The 20,132-nt window shown below is 40.1% G+C and overlaps 1 pseudogene; it reads right to left on the bottom strand.

Annotated features, from left to right (window-relative positions):
* Window positions 1-16,537: 16,537 nt before the first annotated feature.
* LOC129036112 (small ribosomal subunit protein eS4, X isoform-like) lies at window positions 16,538-17,334 on the bottom strand (annotated as a pseudogene).
* Window positions 17,335-20,132: the final 2,798 nt, after the last annotated feature.

The raw sequence follows: 20,132 nt of genomic DNA, 5'->3' as shown, positions 1-20,132 counted from the left end.
GGATCTCACTTTGTTCTCCAGGCTGGAATGCAGTGGTGTGATGTTGGCTCACTGCAGCCTTGACCGCCCAGGCTCAAGCGATCTTCCCACCTCAACTACCCAAGTAGCTGGGACTACAGGTGCACACCACCATGCCTGGCTAATTTTTTGTGGTTTTCATAGAGACAGTGTTTCATGTTGCCCAGGCTCATCTCGAACTCTTGAGCTCCAGTGATCCTCCCTCCTTGGCCTCCCAAAATGCTTGGATTAGAAGGATGGGCCACTGCACCCAACCTATTGATAGCTTCTTTATTCTATTCTGTTGGTCTATGTGTTTTTATGCCAGTTCCGTGCTGTTTTTGTTTTTATAACTGTGTAATAATAACACATGGAGAGATGGAAATTCACTTTTGTCACCCAGGCTGGAGTGCAATGGCACAATCTCGGCTCACTGCAACCTCCGCTTCCTGGGTTTAAGTGATTCTTCTGCTTCAGCCTCCTGAGTAGCTGGGACTACAGGCGCCTGCCACCATGCTCGGCTAATTTTGGGGGGGGGGTTTTTGTTTGTTTTTTGTTTTTTTTTTAGTAGAGATGGGGTTTCACAATGTTGGCCAGGCTGGCCTTGAACTCCTGTCCTCAGGTGATCTGCCTGCCTTGGCCTCCCAAAGTGCTGGGATTACAGGCATGAGCCACCATGCCCACCTGAATTATGGTGTATTATCATTATTATTTTTTAGACAGAGTTTCACTCTGTCACCCAGGCTGGAGTGCAGTGGCGCAGTCTCAGCTCACTACAACCTCTTCCTCCAAGGTTCAAGCAATTCTTGTGTCTCAGCCTCCTGAGTAGCTGGGACTAAAGGCGCATGCCATCATGCCCGGCTGCTTTTCTGTATTTTTAGTAGAGATGGGGTTTCACCTTGTTGGCCAGGCTGGTCTCTTAACTCCTGACCTCAGGTGATCTGCCCACTTAGACCTCCCAAAGTGCTGGGATTACAGGCATGAGCCACTGTGCCTGTCCTGGTGCATAGTTAGAACCCAATGCAAAGAATCTAAGAACCATGATAAAACTACAGGAGCTGATAACCAGAATAACCAGTTTAGAGAGGAACAAAACTGACCTGATAGAGCTGGAAAACACAACACAAGAAATTCACTGTGCAATCACAAGTATCAATAACAGAACAGGCCAGGTGGAGAAAAGAATCTCAGAGCTTGAAGACTTATCTTTCTGAAATAAAACATGCAGACAAGAATAAAGAAAAGAGAATGAAAAGGAACTAACAAAACCTCCAAGAAATATGGGATTATGTAAAAAGACATCCTATGACTGATTGGGGTACCTGAAAGAGATGGGGAGAACAGAATCAAGTTGGAAAACATTCTTCAGGATATCATCCAGGAGAACTTCCCCAACCTAGCAAGACAGGCCAAAATTCAAATTCAGGAAATCCAGAGAACCCCAGTAAGATACTTTACAAGAAAACCCCAAAACACACCATCATCACATTTGCCAAGGTCAAAATGAAAGAAAAAGTGTTAAGGGCAGCCAGAGAGGCCGGGTCACCTAAAAAAAGTAAGCCCATCAGACTAACAGCATATCTCTCAGTGGAAACCCAACAAGCCAAAAGAGATTGGTGGCCAATATTCAACATTCTTAAAGAAAAGAATTACCAACCCAGAATTTCATATCCAGCCAAACTAAGCTTCATAAATGAAAGAGAAATAAGCTCCTTTTCAGACAAGCAAATGCTGAGGGAATACATCTCCACCAAGCCTGCCTTGCAAGAGCTCCTGAAGGAAGTACTAGATGTGGAAAGGAAAAACCATTACCAGCCACTACAAAAGCACACTGAAGTATACAGACCAGTGACGCTATGAAGCAACCACATAAAACAAGTCTGCAGAATAACCAGTTAGCATCATGATGACAGGATCAGATTCACACATAACAGTATTAACCTTAAATGTAAATGGGCTTAATGCCACAATTAAAAGACATAAAATGGCAAGCTGGATAGAGTCAAGCCCCATTAGTATTCTGTCTTCAAGAGACACATCTCACATCCAAAGACACACATAGGCTCAAAATAAAGGGAGGGAGGAAAAATGGAAAACAGAAAAAAGCTGGGGTCACAATCCTGGTTTCTGACAAAACAGACTTTAAACCAACAAAGATAAAAAAAGAAGGCCATTACATAATGGTAAAGGGTTCAATTCAACAAGAGCTAACTATCCTAAATATATATACACCCAATATAGGAGCACTCAGATTCATAAAGCAAGTTCTTAGAGACCTTCAAAGATTCCCACACAGTAATAGTGGACACTTTAACACCCCACTGACAATATTAGATCATCAAGACAGAAAATCAACAAAGATATTCAGGTCCTGAACTCAGCTCTGGATCAAGTGGACCTGATAGATATCTACAGAACTGTCCATCCCAAAACAACAGAATATACATTTTTCTCATCACATGGCACTCTAAAATTGATCACATAATTGGAAGTAAAACACCCCTCAGCAAGTGCAAAAGAACTGAAAGCAAACTGCTCAGACCACAGCACAATCAAGTTAGAACTCAAGATTAAGAAACTCACTCAAAACCACACAACTACGTGGAAATTGATCAACCTGCTCCTGAATGACTCCTGAGTAAATAATGAAATTAAGGCAGACATCAAGAAGTTATTTGAAATTAAAGAGAACAAAGAGACAATGTACCAGAATCTCTGGGACACAGGTAAAGCAGTGTTAATGGGGAAATTTATAGCACTAAATCCCCACAACAAAAAGATCTCAAATCAACAACTTAACATCACAACTAAACTAGAGGCCAGGCATGGTGGCTCATGCCTGTGATCCCAGCACTTTGGGAGGCCGAGTTGGGTGGAGTGCTTGAGCTCAGGAGTTTGAGACCAGCCTGGCTAACATGGTGAAATCCTGCCTCTACTAAAAATACAAAAATTAGCCGGTCACGATGGTGCACACCTGTAATCCCAGCTACTTGAGAGGCTGAGGCAGGAGAATTGATTGAACCTGGGAGATGGAGGGTGCAGTGAACCAAGATCGCACCACTACACTCCAGCCTGGGCAACAGAGTGAGACTCCATCTCAAAACAAAAAACAAACCAAACAACAACAACAAAAAACTAGAGAACCAAGAGCAAACAAATCCCAAAGCTAGCAGGAGACAAGAAATAACCAAGATCAGAGCAGAACTGAAGGAAATAGAGACATGAAAAAACCTTTCAAAGAATTAATCCAGGAGTTGTTTTTTTTTTTTTTGAAAAAATTAATTGACTGCTAGCTAGACTAATAAAGAAGAAAAAGAGAAGAACCAAACAGACACAATCAGAAATGATAAGGGGGATATCACCACTGACCCCACAGAAATACAACCAACCATCAGAGAATACTATAAACACCTCTATGCACATAAACTAGAAAATCTAGAAGAAATAGATAAATTCCTGGACATATACACCCTCCCAAGACTGAACCAGGAAGAAATTGAATTCCTGTATAGATCAAGAACAATTTCTGAAATTGAGTCACTTATAAATAGCCTACCAACCAAAATAAGCCCAGGACCAGACGGATTTATAGCTGAATTGTATCAGAGATACAAAGAAGAGCTGGTACCATTTTTACTGAAACTATTTCAAGCAATTGAAAAGGAGCAACTCCTCCCTCATTTTATAAGGCCAGCATCATCCTAATTCCAAAACCTGGCAGAGATATGACAAAAGAAAACTTCAGGCCAATATCCCTGATGAACATTGATACAAAAATTCTCAATAACATTAATACTGGCAAACCAAATCCAGCAGCACATCAAAAAGCTTATCCACCATGATCAAGTCGGCTTGCTCCCTGGGATGCACTGTTGATTCAACATATGCAAATCAATAAATGTAATTCATCACATAAACAGAATGAAAGACAAACCACATGATTATCTTGACACAGAAAAGGCCTTTGATAAAATTCAACATCCTTTATGTTAAAAACTCTCAATAAACTAGGTATTGAAGGAACATACCTCTAAATAATAAGGGCCATATATGACAAACTCACAGCCAGTATCATACTGAATGGGCAAAAGCTGGAAGCATTTCCCTTGAAAACTGGCACAAGACAAGGATGCCTTCTCACCACTCATATTCAACATAGTATTGGAAATTCTGGTCAGGGAAATCAGGCAAGAGAAAGAAAAAGCATATTCAAATAGGAAGAGAGGAAGTTAAATTATCTTTGTTTGCAGGTGATGTGATCCTATATCTAGAAAACCCCATTGTCTCAGCCCAAAAGCTTCCTAAGCTGATAAGCAACTTGAGCAAAGTTTCAGGATACAAAATTAATGTGCAAAAATCACTGGCATTCCTTTTCACCAACAACAGACAAGCAGATAACCAAATTATGAATGAACTCTGATTCTCAATTGCTACAAAGAGAATAAAATACCTAGGAACACAGCTAACAAGGGAAATGACTTCTTCAAGATGAACCACAAAGCACTGCTCGAGAAATCAGAGAGGACACAAACAAATGGAAAAACATTCCATCCTCATGGATAGGAGGAATCAATATCATGGAAGTAGCCATACTGCCCAAAGTAATTTATAGATTCAATGCTATTCTCCTTAAACTACCATTAGCATTCTTCACAGAATTAGAAGAAACTATTTTAAAATTCATATGGAACAACAAGAACAAAAAGCCCAAATAGCCAAGACAATTCTAAACAAAAAGAACAAAGCTGGAGGCATCATGCTACCTGACTTCAAAGTATACTACAAAGCTACAGTAACCAAAACAGCATGGTACTTGGACAGAAACAGACACATAGACCAATGGAACAGAATAGAGAATTCAAAAATAAGACCACATAGCTATAACCATCTGATCTTCGACAAACCTGATAAAAGCAAGCAAAGGGAAAATGATTCCCTTTTTAATAAATGGTGCTAGGAGAACTGGCTAGTCATATGCAGAAAGTTGAAACTGGATCCCTTCCTTATACCTTATACAAAAATTAACTCAAGATGGATTAAAGATTTAAATATAAAACCCAAAACTATAAAAACCCTAGAAGAAAATCTAGGCAGTACCATTCAGAACATCAGCACTGGCAAAGGTTTCACAATGAAAATGCTAAAGCACAGCAACAAAAGCAAAAGTTGATGAATGGGATCTAATTGAACTAAATAGCTTCTGCACAGCAAAAGAAACTATCATCAGAGTGAACAGACAACCTACAGAATGGGAGAAAATTTTTGTACTCTATCTGACAAAGGTCTAATATCCAGAGTCTACAAGAAACGTAAGCAAATTTACAAGAAAAAAAAAACCCATTAAAAGCTGGGCAAATGACATGAACAAACACTTCTCAGAAGGAGACACACATGTGGCCAAGCAAACATGTAAAAAAAGCTCAACATAACTGATCATTAGAGAAATGCAAATTAAAACCACAATGAGATAATTAAGATGTCAAGAAACAACAGGTGCTGGTGAGGTTGTGGAGAAAAAGGAATGCCTTTACACTGTTGGCGGAAGTGTAAATTAGTTCAGCCATTGTGGAAGACAGTGTGGCATGATTCCTCAAAGACCTAGAGGTAGAAATACCATTGGACCCAGTAATCCCATTACTGGGTATTTACCCAAAGAAATATAAATCATTCTATTATAAAGATAATGCATGCATATGTTCATTGCAGCACTGTTCACGATAACAAATACTGGAATCAACCCAAATGCCCATCAACGATAGACTGGATAAAGAAAATGTGGTACATATACACCATGGAATACTATGCAGCCATAAAAATAATGAGATCATGTCCTTTTCAGGAACATGGATGAAGCTGGGAGCCATAATCATCAGTAAACTAACACAGGAACAGAAAACCAAACACTGCATGTTCTCACTTATAAGTAGGAGCTGAATGATGGGAACACATGGACACATCGCGGGGGGGTGGGGCGGAACAACACGCACTGGGGCCTGTCAGGAGGGTAGGGGGAAGGAGAGCATCAGGAAGAATAACTAATGGATGCTGGGCTTAATATCTAGGTGATGGGATGATCTGTGCAGCAAACCACCACAGCACATATTTACCTATGTAACAAACCTGCACATCCTGCACATGTACCCCAGAATTTAAAAGTTGAAGAACAAAATATTTTTGTAAAAAAAGCAACTTCGTTTTGTTGATCCTTTGTATCTTTTTAAGTCTATTTTGTTTAGTTCTGCTTTGATCTTTATAATGTCTTTCCTTCTACTAATTTTGTGTTTGTTTTGTTCTTGCGTTTTTTAGTTCCTTAAGGTTCATTGTTAGGTTATTTGAAGTCTTTCTCTCTTTTTTTTTTTTTTTTTTTTTTTTAATGTAGGCATTTACTGCTATATATTTCCCTGTTAGCACTGCTTTTGCTGTGTTCCATAGGTTGTGGTACATTGTGTTTTCATTTCTGTGTGTTGCAATAAATTTCTTAATTTCTGCATTGACTCGTTTTTTTTCAGGAGCATGTTTAATTTCCATTTATTTGTACCATTTCCAAAGTTTCTCTTGTTATTAATGTCTATTTTATTCCATTGTGTTCAGAAAAGTTACTTGATATTATTTTGATTTATTTGAATTTATTGAGACTTATTTTGTGGCCTAACATATGGCCTATCCTGGAAAATATCCTGTATGCTAATAATAATATTCTGTGTGCTGATGAGAAGAATATATACTCTGTAGCTGTTAGATGAAGTGGTCTGTAAATGTCTGTTAGGTCCATTTGGTCTAAAGTGCAATTTAATTCCAATGTTTCTATGTTGATTTTCTGTCTAGATGAGCTATCTAATGCTGTGAGTAGGTGTATGTGTGCGGTTTTGGGTTTTTTTTTTTTTTTGAGATGGAGTTTTGCTGTGTCACCCAGGCTGGAGTGCGGTGGCATGATCTCGGCTCACTGCAACCTCCGCCTCCCGGGTTCAAGTGATTCTCTGCCTCAGCCTCCCAAGTAGCTGGGATTACAGGTGCCTGCCACCACGCCCAGGTAATTTTTGTATTTTTAGTAGAGATGGGGTTTCACCATCTTGGCCAGGCTGGTCTCGAACTCCTGATCTTGTGATCCACCCGCCTCGGCCTCCCAAAGTGCTGGGATTACAGGCATGAGCCACCATGCCCGGCCTGCTGTGAGTAGGTTTTAAAGTACCCAAATACAACTGTATTGGAGTCTGTCTCTTCCTTTAGATCTAGTAATTGCTTTATATATCTGAGTGCTTCAGTGTTGGGTGCGTATATATTTAGAAATGCAATATTCTATTGATGAATTAATCGCTTTGTCATTATATTATGATCTTCATTGTCTTTTTACTGTTGTTGTTTACTGTCTTATCTTTTAAGTAGGACATTTAATCCACTTATAGGTAGGGTTATTATTGAGATGTTATTATTGAGATGTGAGGACTCATTCCTGAAATGAATCTTCTCCATTTTTGTTTGTCTGGGAGAGACTTTATTTCTCTTTTATTTATGAAAGATTCCTTGGCTGGGTATAGAATTCTTGTTGGGCAGGTTTTTGTTTTATTTTCCTCTTAGCACTTTGAATATATCATCCCATCCTCTCCTGGCCTGTGAAGTTTCTGCTGAGAAATCCTTTGTTACTCTGATGTGACTTCCCTTGTATGTGACTAGGCACTTCTCTCTGCCTTTAACTTTTGACAGTTTGACTATAATGTGACAGACAGAAGACCTTTTGGGGTTGTTATCTATTTGTGGGTATCTGAGCTTCCTGTATCTGGATGTCTAAATGTCTTGCTATACTTGGAAAGTTTTCAGTCATTATTTTGGTAAATAGGTTTCTTATGCCATTGATCTTCTCTTCACCTTCTGGAACACCGAAATCCATATATTTGGTTGCTTTATGATGTCCCATGTGTCATGTAGACTTTGCGTTCTTTTTCATGGTTTTTTTGGTTGTTGTTTTCAGGGTTTTTTGTTATTGTTGTTTGACTGAGAACATTCCATGTGCTGATGAGAAGAATGCGTATTCTGCAGCAATTAGATGAAATGCACATATATTTATTGGTTTTTTTTGGTTTTGTTTTTTAATTTTTTAAAAAAAGAGATGGGGTCTTGCTATGTTGACCAGGCTGGTCTCGAACTCCTGGCCTCAAGTGATTCTTCCATCTCTGCCTCTTAAAGTGCTGGGATTATAGGCATGAGCCACCATGCCTGTCCGTGTTTTTATGATTAAGTTATCCCTTTATCATTATATAATGACTTTCTTTGTTTCTTTCTTTTTTTCTCCACATTGTTTTCCATAGTGGCTGTACTAGTTTATATTCCCACCAGCAGTGTAGAAGTGTTCCCTGTTCACCGCATCCACGCCAACATCCATTGTTTTATGATTTTTTTTATTATGGCCATTCTTGCAGGAGTAAGGTGGTATCACATTGTGGTTCTGATTTGCATTTCCCTGATCATTAGTGATATTGAGTATTTTTTCATATGTTTGTTGGCCATTTGTATATCTTCTTTTGAGAATTGTCCATTCATTTCCTTAACCCACTTTTTGATGGGATTGTTTGCTTTTCTTGCTGATTTGAGTTCATTGTAGATTCTGGCTATTCTTTGTCGGATGTATAGATTGTGAAGATTTTTCTCCTACTCTGTGGGTTATCTGTTTCCTCTGCTGACTCTTCCTTTTGCCATGCAAAAGCTCTTCAGTTTAATTAAGACCCAGCTATTTATCTTTGTTTTTATTGTATTTGCTTTTAGGTTCTTGGTCATGAAATCCTTACATAAGCCAATCTCTAGAAGGGGTTTTCCAATGTTATCTTCTAGAATTTGTATAGTTTCAGGTCTTATATTTAAGTCCTTGATCCATCTTGAGTTGATTTTTGTATAAGGTGAGAGATGACAATCCAGTTTCATTTTCCTACATGCAACTAGCCAATTATACCAGCACCATTTGTTGAAAAGAGTGTCCTTTCCCCCTTTGTGTTTTCGTTTGCTTTGTCGAAGATCACTTGGCTGTAAGTATTTGGGTTTACATCTGGTTTCTCTATTCTTTTTTATACCAGTACCATGCTGTTTTGGTGGCTATGGCCTTATAGTATAGTTTGAAATCAGGTAATGTGATGCCTCTAGATTTGTTTATTTTGCTTAGTCTTGCTTTGGCTATGTGGGCTCTTTTTTGGTTCCATATGAATTTTAGAATTGTTTTTTCTAATTCTGTGAAGAATGATGGTGGTATTTTGATGGGAACTGCATTGAATTTTTAAATTGCTTTTGGCAGTATGGTCATTTTTACAATATTGATTCTATCCATCCATGAGCATGGGATATGTTTCGATTTGTTTGTGTCATCTATGATTTCCTTCAGCATTGTTTTGTAGTTTCCCTTGTAGAGGTCTTTCACCTCCTGGGTTAGGTATATTCCTAAATATTTTATTTTTTGCAGCTATTGTGAAAGGGGTTGAGTTCTTGATTTGTTTCTCAGCTTGGTTGCTGTTGGTGTATAGCAGAACTACTGATTTGTGCACATTAATTTTGTATCCAGAAACTTTGCTGAATTATTTTATTAGTTCTAGGAGCTTTCTGGAGGAATTGTTAAGGTTTTCTAGGTAAACAATTATATCATCAGCAAACAGCGACAGTTTGACTTCCTCTTTACTGATTTGGATGTCCTAGATTTATTTCTCATGTCTGATTGCTCTGGGTAGGTCTTCCAGTACTATGTTGAAGAGGAGTGGTGAGAGTGGGCATCTTTGTTCCAGTTTTCAGAGGGAATGCTTTCTACTTTTCCCCATTCAGTATTTTGTTGGCTGTGGGTTAGTCAAAGATGTCTTTTATTACATTGAGGTATGTCCCTTGTATGCTAATTTTGCTGAGAGTTTTAATCAAAAAGTGATGCTGGATTTTGTCGAATGCTTTTCCTGCATCTGTTGAGATGATTATGTGATTTTTGTTTTTAATTCTGTATGTGTAGTGTATCACATTTATTGACTTGCATATATTAAACCACCCCTGCATCCCTGGTATGAAACCCACTTGATCAAGGTGGATTGTCTTTTTGATATATTGTTGGATTCTGTTAGCTAGTATTTTGTTAAGGATTTTAGCATCTATATTCATCAGGGATATTGGTCTGTAGTTTTCCTTTTCGGTTATGTCCTTTGTTGGTTTTGGTATTAGGGTGATACTGGCTTCATAGAATGACTTAGGAGGGTTCTTTCTTCCTCTATCTACTGGAATAGTGTCAATAGGATTGGTGCCAATTCTTCTTTGAATGTTTGGTAGAATTCTGTTGTGAATCCATCTGGTCCTGGACTTTTTTTTGTTGATAATTTTTAAATTACCGTTTCAATCTTGCTGCTTATTATTGGTCTGTTCAGGGTATCTAATTCTTCCTGATTTAAGGTAGGAGGGTTGTATCTTTCCAGGAATTTATGCATCTCTTCTAGGTTTTCTAGTTTATGTGCATAAAAGTGTTCCTAGTAGCCTTGAATGATCTTTTGTATTTTTGTGGTATCAGTTGTAATATCTCCTGTTTCATTTCTTATTGAGTTTATTTGGATTTTCTCTCTTCTTTTCTTGGTTAATCTTGCTTATGGTCTGTCAATTTTATTTATCTTTTCAATGAACCAGGTTTTTGTTTCTTTATCGTTTGTGTTGTTTTTTGTTTTAATTTCATTTAGTTCTGCTTTGACCTTGGTTATTTCCTTTCTCCTGCTAGGTTTGGGTTTGGTTTATTCTTGTTTCTCTAGCTCCTTGAGGTGTGACCTTAGATTGTCTATCTGTGCTCTTTCAGACTATTTGATGTAGGCCTTTAGGGCTATGAACTTTCCTCTTAGCACCACCTTTGCTGTATCCCAGAGGTTTTGATAGGTTTTGTCACTATTGTCATTCAGTTCAAAGAATTATTTAATTTCAATCTTGATTTCATTGACCCAGTGATCATTCAGGAGCAGGTTAGTTAATTTCCATGTATTTGCATGGTTTTGAAGGCTCCTTTTGGAGTTGATTTCTGTGGGGGTCTGTCTTGCAGACCCTGATTCAATGACAGATTAATAACGTACACTGACACAGATATTATGCTTGTCAATCCGGCCAAGGGTCCGGGCCACTTAAAGACTCTAAGGAGAGTGCTGTCAGCTGCAGCCCTGACTCTCTGGCCCTCCTGGCATTTATTCAGTACACATTAAATGACAGAAGTCTCAAGTAAACACCATTAGAGGGTAATCAACCTGGTCGCCTTCCACTCCCGCCCCCCCCCGCCTACCCCCTCCCAGCGCTATCCTGCCTGCAAATGATCAAAGGTTAGTTTTAGAACCACATGAGTAAACAAGCTATTTAGATAAACTACTCTACATTCCTGTTAATTACCCTTGCTATAGCTCAAAGAGGATTAGGCTGCCTTCAGCCATAACTCTGTCCTGAAGCTTTTGCAAAAACCTTTTGGCCTTCTAAGAAGGTTTGTGTTTTATTTTATAATTTTCCCCACCATTCTGACTGAACCCCTACATCTCTCCCTTTTCTGTTTTCTGCATCAGATCTTATTGATTGGAGAGTGCGATGTATGCAGCAACAGGTTTGTCAGGAGTGACAGTCATTGCTCTTATTCTGGCTTTGCATCCTAGAATTAGTAAATAACATAAGACAATCATGAGTATAATTAGCAAAATTCTTTGCTAGTCAAAGAGTGACCCCCAGGAGTGGGGGTCTAACCAGGAGAGATGATCTTGCACACCCTTCCATATGGCTGTTTGTTGGGTATGTAGATCTATAGTGTGAAGGGATTCTAAAATTTTAGTTTTAAGTTGCTTTATGTCTGCTGTTAAATTCCCCAGAGGTGTTGTTTCACCTCATCCCAACTATGCATTGATTGATTCCATGGTAGAGAAGTGACACAGATATGCTTGTGCTTTCAGTTGCAGCTTAATTGCTGTTGGAATGCCCATGCATCTTGTGGCTCCCCCACATATTTTAAAGCAGCCTCAAGGGCTTGCAGACGTGCAAGAATTTTTTTATCTGTACCCTGCTATAAGAGAAGTTCATTAGACACATTTTTGGCCAGATTATCTACAAAGGCAGCTGTTTATACTGACTCAGTAATAGATGCCACAGCAATGGTAGCAGTTGCTAGGATGACTATGGCTGAGACTATAAAGGCCATAAATGTAACTATGAATCTTTTGTGTCTGACCTGGGACAGGGTACGCTCTAAGGTGTCAAGGGCAGAGGATCCTTGCCAATCGCATGTCAAATTGACTGGTAGGAATGCCTCAGATTATCTCCTTAGTACCATGACACTAGTAATATTTAGATCAGATATATTGTAAGTAGTGATACATGAGGCGAACAAAGTCTGTCCCTGCACCCGGGTCACAAATGTGGAGTTTTGGGGTGAAATAGAAATATTGGTTCCCATAAGGAAAACATGGATGGGTAGTGCAAATCAGTTGCTAATCAGCGTAACTGATCAGTATGAATAAAGGTTATAGTATAGTTGTTACCGGAATTATGATATGTTCCATGCCAGGTGTCAAGGGAGGTGCCAAGATGTCCCAGGTGCCATAAAGTGTCTTGGGGTGGCATGGAATTTCCTTGGGGTCTGGGATATTGCATCGCCCCATCGGCCCAAATCATAGGGGAACGGGACGTGGCTACAAAACTGTGATTGATGCCTTGACAGAGGAGGACATTAGTAAGGCTGCCCTGCAAATGGCCATGGGGACTCCAGTCTAAGATGTTATAATTGCCTAACTGGAGGCTATGGGCTTGTCGCCTGTGACCAGACCTGCCAGCTAAAGTAAAATCCAGTACTTTCCCAATTTTGTCCTTTAGCACAGGAAGGAATATTTTGGAAAGTGGCATTGATTGCATTACCTGGTTTGAGGCTACCTGTAGCTAAGGCTGTTAAGGCATTTTCTTTGCCATGATATGGCCATAATTGTGTTTGGGCAGATACACAGTAAGTGTTAGAACCTTTATAACTTACACACAGTGGGAAGATAGTGGAGTGATATGTAGTGTTATCTGGCACCTTAGTCCAATATGTGCCATTACTGAGGGACCCCACTGGGGGTAAATCTATCCCTCCTAGCCAAGCACTTATGTTATTATAGGCTGGGAAGGGAGTGTCTGCCCAGGTGACAGGGCGAAAGAAAGGCGGGTCTAAGATATGAGCCAGTAGAGTGTAGCAGGTACAGGTTGCAGACAAAGCAAGAGCATAAAAAGGATCAATACCCTATGTGAGTTGCAATGTACAACAGAGAGCATAGCAAGGAACAAATTATCTGAAGTAAGTGGTGTCTGTGTCCGGAGCAGAATTCATTCAGCCTCCTGAGTTGTCCTCTTCAGCATCCCCCAGGTGACGTCCGGGGCTTGTGTCATCCACGGAAGCCTCATCGTCTGGGGCTGTGGATCCTGTAGGGTCAGTTCCTTCATCTCCGGTACCAGGTTGGATCCTAGCCACACCATGGTACGGTTTAATGCATCATGCTGGAATCCAAAGAGGACCTGAGGGGGTATGGACACAAGCATACCCTCTTCCCCACATTAGCAATTCATTTGGATCACACCATTCATTACTGTTTACATCTTTCCATAAAACTGCAGGCTTTATGTCTTGAGAGGTTTTAGCAAAGTGCTTTTCTACAGCTGATTGAAATTTGTCATCTAAATTTAGGAAATTAAGGGTAAATAAGGCTTGTGCCAATAGTATTGGAGGGTCTTTACTCATACTCCCCTTCTTCTGGCTGTTTTCTGAGCATATTTTTAAGGGTGGAGTGGGCACGTTCTACTATGGCTTGTCCTTGGGTGTTATATGGGATTCCTGTGGAATGTTGGATATTCCATTTGTGACAAAATTGTTGAAATTGTGAGCTGGCATAAGCTGGACCATTTTCAGTTTTAATTTTTTAATTTTTTAATTTTTGTGGGCTGCCCCATAAATGCAAAAGTTAAAAGATGTTTAATGATATACCAAGTGGACTCTCTAGGAAGGATGTGTGCACTAATTAGATGAGTGTTGGTATCAATGGATACATGTACATATCTAAGTTTTCCAAATTCAGGGACGTGTATAACATCTGTTTGCCATAACTGATGAGGTTCTAATCCTCTAGGGTTAACACCTGTGGAAGGAGGCCAGTGAGCTGACAATCTGGGCATTGTGGGATAATTTGTTTAGCTAGCCTCTGGGTAAGTTGAAATTGTTTAGATAAGTTTCTCCAATTTTGGTGGAAAAATTGATGCAATTGTGGGGCTTGGTCAAGCAGTGATGTCATAACTTGTAGGTATTGTTCGTTGCCATAAGCCAATGGGCCAGGCAGAAAGCTGTGGGCTCGAATGTGTGTGATAAAAATAGGATGTGTACATTGATATAGGAATTGCTGAAATCGAAGAAAAAGCACACAGGGTGGGCTCAAGAGCGGACTTAATTAAGGCTGTTTCAGGGTTCTGCAATAAATACACAGTGTAAGCCAAGTCATTTACAATATTTATGGGCTGAGTGGAAAAAGTTTCCAAGGCCAGTATCAGGGCCCCAGTCTCGGCTCTCTAAGTGCTGGTAAACCCAGATCGAGTGATTGAATTATGTGGTCTCCACCAGACTGCTGCTTTTCCATGTTTACCAGAACCATCAGTAAACAGTGTTAAAGCATTAGGTATGGGGGAGTGAACTATTTTTGTGGACAAGATTACCAGGGTATAAGATAAGAAATAAAGGAGTTTTTCAGCAGGAAGTATGTGCTCTATTTGTCCTGTGTAATCAGAGAAAGCTATTTGCAGATTGATAGATACTGGCAATACTGCTTCGAATTGCTTTTTACTTAAAGGTATCCTGATGACATCAGGGTCATAACCTAGTGACTGATTGCATTGTTTGTGGCCTGAATAGATGACTTTAGTAAGTAACTGACTATAGGGAGATAGTGTTTTAGTCCCAGTATGTGAGCAAAAAACCCATTCTAGGAAGCATAGCCCAGGGGCCATCTGTCCTATTAACCCTGTAGGGGAGTGTTTGGTGAGAAAGATAAAACAATTGGATTGAATAACGTGGATCAATGTGATCTAGCTGCCCCTGAGAGACGGCGTGTTCTATTTCCTCAATTTCCCTTTTTGCTGCAGGGGTTAAATATCTGGGAGAATACAGGGCTGGATTGCCTGTTAAGATAGAAAACAGGTTTTGTAGTTTATCAGTAGGAATCCCCAAAGTGAGGTGGAGCCAGTTAATATCGCCCAGTAATGTCTGATAATCATTTAAGGTGTGTAAGTTGCTAGTATTTAATTTAACCTTCTGAGGTCTTACTGACTGGAAAGTTAGTACGTACCCAAGATATTTCCAAGGAGAGGACATTTTTACTTTTTCAGGTAAATGATTAAATCTCTTAGCTGTGTATTCTTTACGACAGAGGAATATAAATTTAAAAGTATTGGCTCCGTTGGGGCTGCTGGTAGAATATGGTCCTTTTCACTTTCGTTTCAAGGGGTCTGTCATGCTTCCTTCGCAGTGTTGGTCACATCGGGGTCACCACCTGGGGGGTCTGTCCTACAGACCCTGACTTAACGACGGATGAATAACGTACACTGACACAGATATTATGCTTGTCATTCCAGCTTGAAGGTCCAGGCCACTTACAGACACTAAGAAGAGTGCTGTCAGCCACAGCCCTGACTCGCTGGCCCTCCCGGTATTTATTCAGTACACATTAAATGACAAAAGTCTCAAGTAAACACCATTAGAGGGTAATCAACCTGGTCACCTTCCTCCACTCCCCTCCCCACAGAGCGCTATCCTGCCCACAAATGATCAAAGGTTAATTTTAGAACCACATGAGTAAACAAGCTATTTAGATAAACTACTCTACATTCCTATGTTAACTACCCTTGCTATAGCTCAAAGAGGATTAGGCTGCCTTCAGCCATAACTTTATCTTGAAGGTTTTGCAAAAACCTTTCAGCCTTCCAAGAAGGTTTGTGTTTCATTTTATAATTTTCCCCACCATCCTGACTGAACCCCTGCAGGTTTCCAGTTTTATTCCACTGTGGTCTGAGAGAGTGCTTCATATAATTTCAATTTTCTTAAATTTATTGAGGCTCGTTTTGTGGCCTATCAATCATATGGTCTATCCTGGAGAAAGTTCCATGCACTGTTGAATAGAATGTTTATTCTGTGGTTGTTGGATGGAATGTTCTGTATGTATCTCTAAGTCCATTTGTTCCAGGGTATAGTTTAAATCCATTGTTTCTTTGTTAACTGTCTTGATGACTTGTCTAGTGCTGTCAGTGGAGTATTGAGGTCCCCCACTATTATTGTGTTGCTGTCTATCTCATTTCTTAGGTCTATTAGTAATTATTTTATAAATTTGGGAGCTCCAGTGTTAGGTGCATATATGTTTAGAGTTGTGATATTTGCCTGTTGGACAAGTCCTTTTATCATTATATAATGTCCCTCTTTGTCCTTTTAAACTGCTCTTGCTTTTTTTTCCTATTAATTCCTGCCACATTATTTTTAATTATGTACAAAGATTTAACACATCACCCAGGGACCATTTCACCCACTGCTCTGTTTGGCCCCCAGTCTTTTGTCTCTCTCTTCAGCAATAGTGAGGCAGATACCCTTTCCTCAGGGAAGAGAAATCCATGGTTTGTTGCCCTTGCCAGTAACAAAAATGTTGGAAAGTCGAGTGGCAAAGCTGTTGCCATTGACATCTTTCATGTGAACCATGTCAAAAGATCCAGGGTGCCTCTGTCTGTTGGTGATCACACCAATTATTCCCAGGTTAGCACCTCCAGTCACCATACACAGGTTACCAGTGTACCAGTGTTGAACTTGATGAAATCAGTAATCTTACCAGTCTCTAAATCAATCTGAATGGTATCATTTACCTTGATGAGGGGATCAGGGTAGTGGATGCTACGAGCATCATGAGTCACCAGATGAGGGATTCCTTTTGTGCCCACAAAGATTTTTCTCACTTTGCCCAATTTGTACTTAGCCTCCTTGGGTGTAATACGACGTACAGCAAAGTGATCCTTGGTGTCATAGATCAGATGGAAATTATCTCCCGTCTTGTCAATGCTGATGACATCCGTGAATCCAGCAGGGTAGGTTATATCAGTTCGTACCTTGCCATCAACCTTAATGAACCCCTGCATGCAAATCTTTACTTCATCTCCTGTCAGGGCATACTTAAGTCTGTTCCTTGGGAAAATGATGAGGGGGAGACACTCTCTCAACTTGTGAGGACTGATGAATGGACAAGGAGCAAACACACTGGTCAATTTATCCAGCATCCAATGCTTTGGAGTTGCTACCTACTTCAGATGCCTCTTGGGACCACAAGCCATGGCTGCATTAGGCAAGGAAAGAGGACCTCTCTTCGGTGTGTGTAGAAATTCTAAACTGCTGTTGCTTTAAAGTTGGTTTTGTCTGATATAAAAATAGCTACTCCTTCTCACTTTTGGTGTCCATTTGCATGAAATGTCTTTTTCCACCCCTTTACCTTAAGTTTATATGAGTCATTATGTGTTAGGTGAGTATCTTGAAGGCAGCAGGTGGTTGGTTGGTGAATTCTTATCCATTCTGCCATTCTGTATCTTTTTTTTTTTTAAAGACGGAGTCTCGCTCTGTTGCCCAGGCTGGAGTGCAATGGCATGATCTCAGCTCACTGCAACCTCTGCCTCCCGGGTTCAAGCAATTCTCATGCTTCAGCCTCCTGAGTAGCTGGGATTACAGGCGCTTGCCACCACGCCTGGCTAATTTTTGTATTTTTAGTAGAGACGGGGTTTCACTATGTTGGTCAGGCTGGTCTCAACCTCCGGACCTCGTGATCTGCCAGACTCGGCCTCCCAAAGTGCTGGGATTACAGGTGTGAGCCACCACACCTGGCCCATTCTGTATCTTTTAAGTGGAGCATTTAGGCCATTTACATTCACTGTTTGTATTGTGATGTGAGATACCATTCCATTCATTGTGTTATTTGTTGCTTGTATATCTTGGTTTTTTGTTTTTGTTTTTCAAGTTGTATTTTGTTTTATAGGTCCTGTGAGATTTATGCTTTAAAGAGGTTCTGTTTTGATGTGTTTCCCGGATATATTTCAAGATTTACAGCTCCTTTTAGCTGTTCTTGTAATGGTGGCTTGGTAGTGGTGAATTCTCTCAGCATTTGTTTGTATAGAAAAGACTATCTTTCCTTCATATATGAAGCTCAGTTTCACTGGATACAGAATTCTTGGCTGCTAATTGTTTTGTTTGAGGAGGCTGAAAATAGGCGCCAATCCTTTCTAGCTTGCAGGATTTCTGCTGAGAAATCTGCTGTTAATCTGATAGGTTTTCCTTTATAGGTTACCTGGTGCTTTTGTCTCACAGCTCTTAAGATTCTTTCCTTCATCTTAAATTTAGATAACCTGATGGCAGTGTGCCTAGGTGATGATCTTTTTGTGGTGAATTTCCCAGATGTTCTTTGTGCTTCTTGTGTTTGAATATCTAGGTCTCTAGCAAGGCCAGGGAAATTTTCCTCGATTATTCCCCCAAATATGTTTTCCAAACTTTTAGATTTATTTTCTTCCTCAGGAATGCTGATTATTCTTAGGTGAATGGTTTCGTTTAACATAATCGTAGACTTCTTGGAGGCTTTGTTCACATTTCTTATTCTTTTTTCTTTGTCTTTGTTGGATTGGGTTAATTTGAAGACATTACCTTCGAGCTCTGAATTAATTTCTTCTACTTATTCGATTCTATTGTTGAGCCTTTCCAGAGCATTTTGCATTTCTATAAGTGTTTCCATTGTTTCCCTGAAGTTTTGATTATTTTTTATTTATGCTATCTATTTCATTGAGTATTTCTCCCTTCACTTCTTGTATCATTTTTTTGGTTTCCTTACATTTGGCTTTGCCTTTCTCAGGTGCCTTCCTGATTGGCTCAATAACTAAACTTCTGAATTCTTTTTCAGGTAAATCAGGGATTCCTTCTTGGTTTGTTTCCATTGCTGGTGAGCTAGTGTGATTTTCTGGGGGTGTTAATGAACCTTGTTATGTCATAGTACCAGAGTTGGTTTTCTGATTCCTTCTCATTTGGGTAGGCTCTGTCAGAGGGAAGGTCTAGGGCTGAAGGCTGTTGTTCAGATTCTTTTGCCCTACAGGGTGTTCTCTTGATGTAGTACTCTCCCCCTTTTCCTATGGATGTGGCTTCCTGAGAGCCGAGCTGAAGTGATTGTTATCTCTCTTCTGGATCTAGCCACCCAGCAAGTCTACCAGGTTTCATGCCAGTACTGGGGGTTGTCTGCACAGAGTCCTGTGATGTGAACTGTCTGTGGGTCTCTCAGCCAGGGATACCAGCACAGTATTTGGGGTGTCTCCTGGGTCCTGCAGGAGTAATCCGCTTCCTTCAGAGAGTCTATGGGTCCCCTTGGGTTTCCTGATTTAGTTCTGCAGTTGTTCTGGAGCAAAATTTAATAATCCAAGCCTCCACATGCTGCTCTGTCCATCTGAGTCGGAGCTGCAGTCTAGTGCTACCTCCCATCTGCCACAATCCCACAACTCCGCCCTTTGTTTCTTTCTTTTTATTTTGTTTTATTATTATTATACTTTAAGTTTTAGGGTACATGTGCACAATGTGCAGGTTAGTTACATATGTATACATGTGCCACGCTGGTGTGCTGCACCCATTAACTCGTCATTTAGCATTAGGTATATCTCCTAAAGCTATCCCTCCCCCCTCCCCCCACCCCACAACAGTCCCCAGAGTGTGATGTTCCCCTTCCTGTGTCCATGTGTTCTCATTGTTCAACTCCCACCTATGAGTGAGAATATGCGGTGTTTGGTTTTTTATTCTTGCGATAGTTTACTGAGAATGATGATTTCCAATTTCATCCATGTCCCTACAAAGGACATGAACTCATCATTTTTTATGGCTGCATAGTATTCCATGGTGTATATGTGCCACATTTTCTTAATCCAGTCTATCATTATTGGACATTTGGGTTGGCTCCAAGTCTTTGCTATTGTGAATAGTGCCGCAATAAACATACGTGTGCGTGTGTCTTTATAGCAGCATGATTTATAGTCCTTTGGGTATATACCCAGTAATGGGATGGCTGGGTCAAATGGTATTTCTAGTTCTAGATCCCTGAGGAATTGCCACACTG

The sequence above is a fragment of the Pongo pygmaeus genome, chromosome 4, assembly GCF_028885625.2.
Source record: "Pongo pygmaeus isolate AG05252 chromosome 4, NHGRI_mPonPyg2-v2.0_pri, whole genome shotgun sequence".
NCBI lineage: Eukaryota > Metazoa > Chordata > Mammalia > Primates > Hominidae > Pongo > Pongo pygmaeus.
This window is presented reverse-complemented; position numbering and strand designations above follow the sequence as displayed.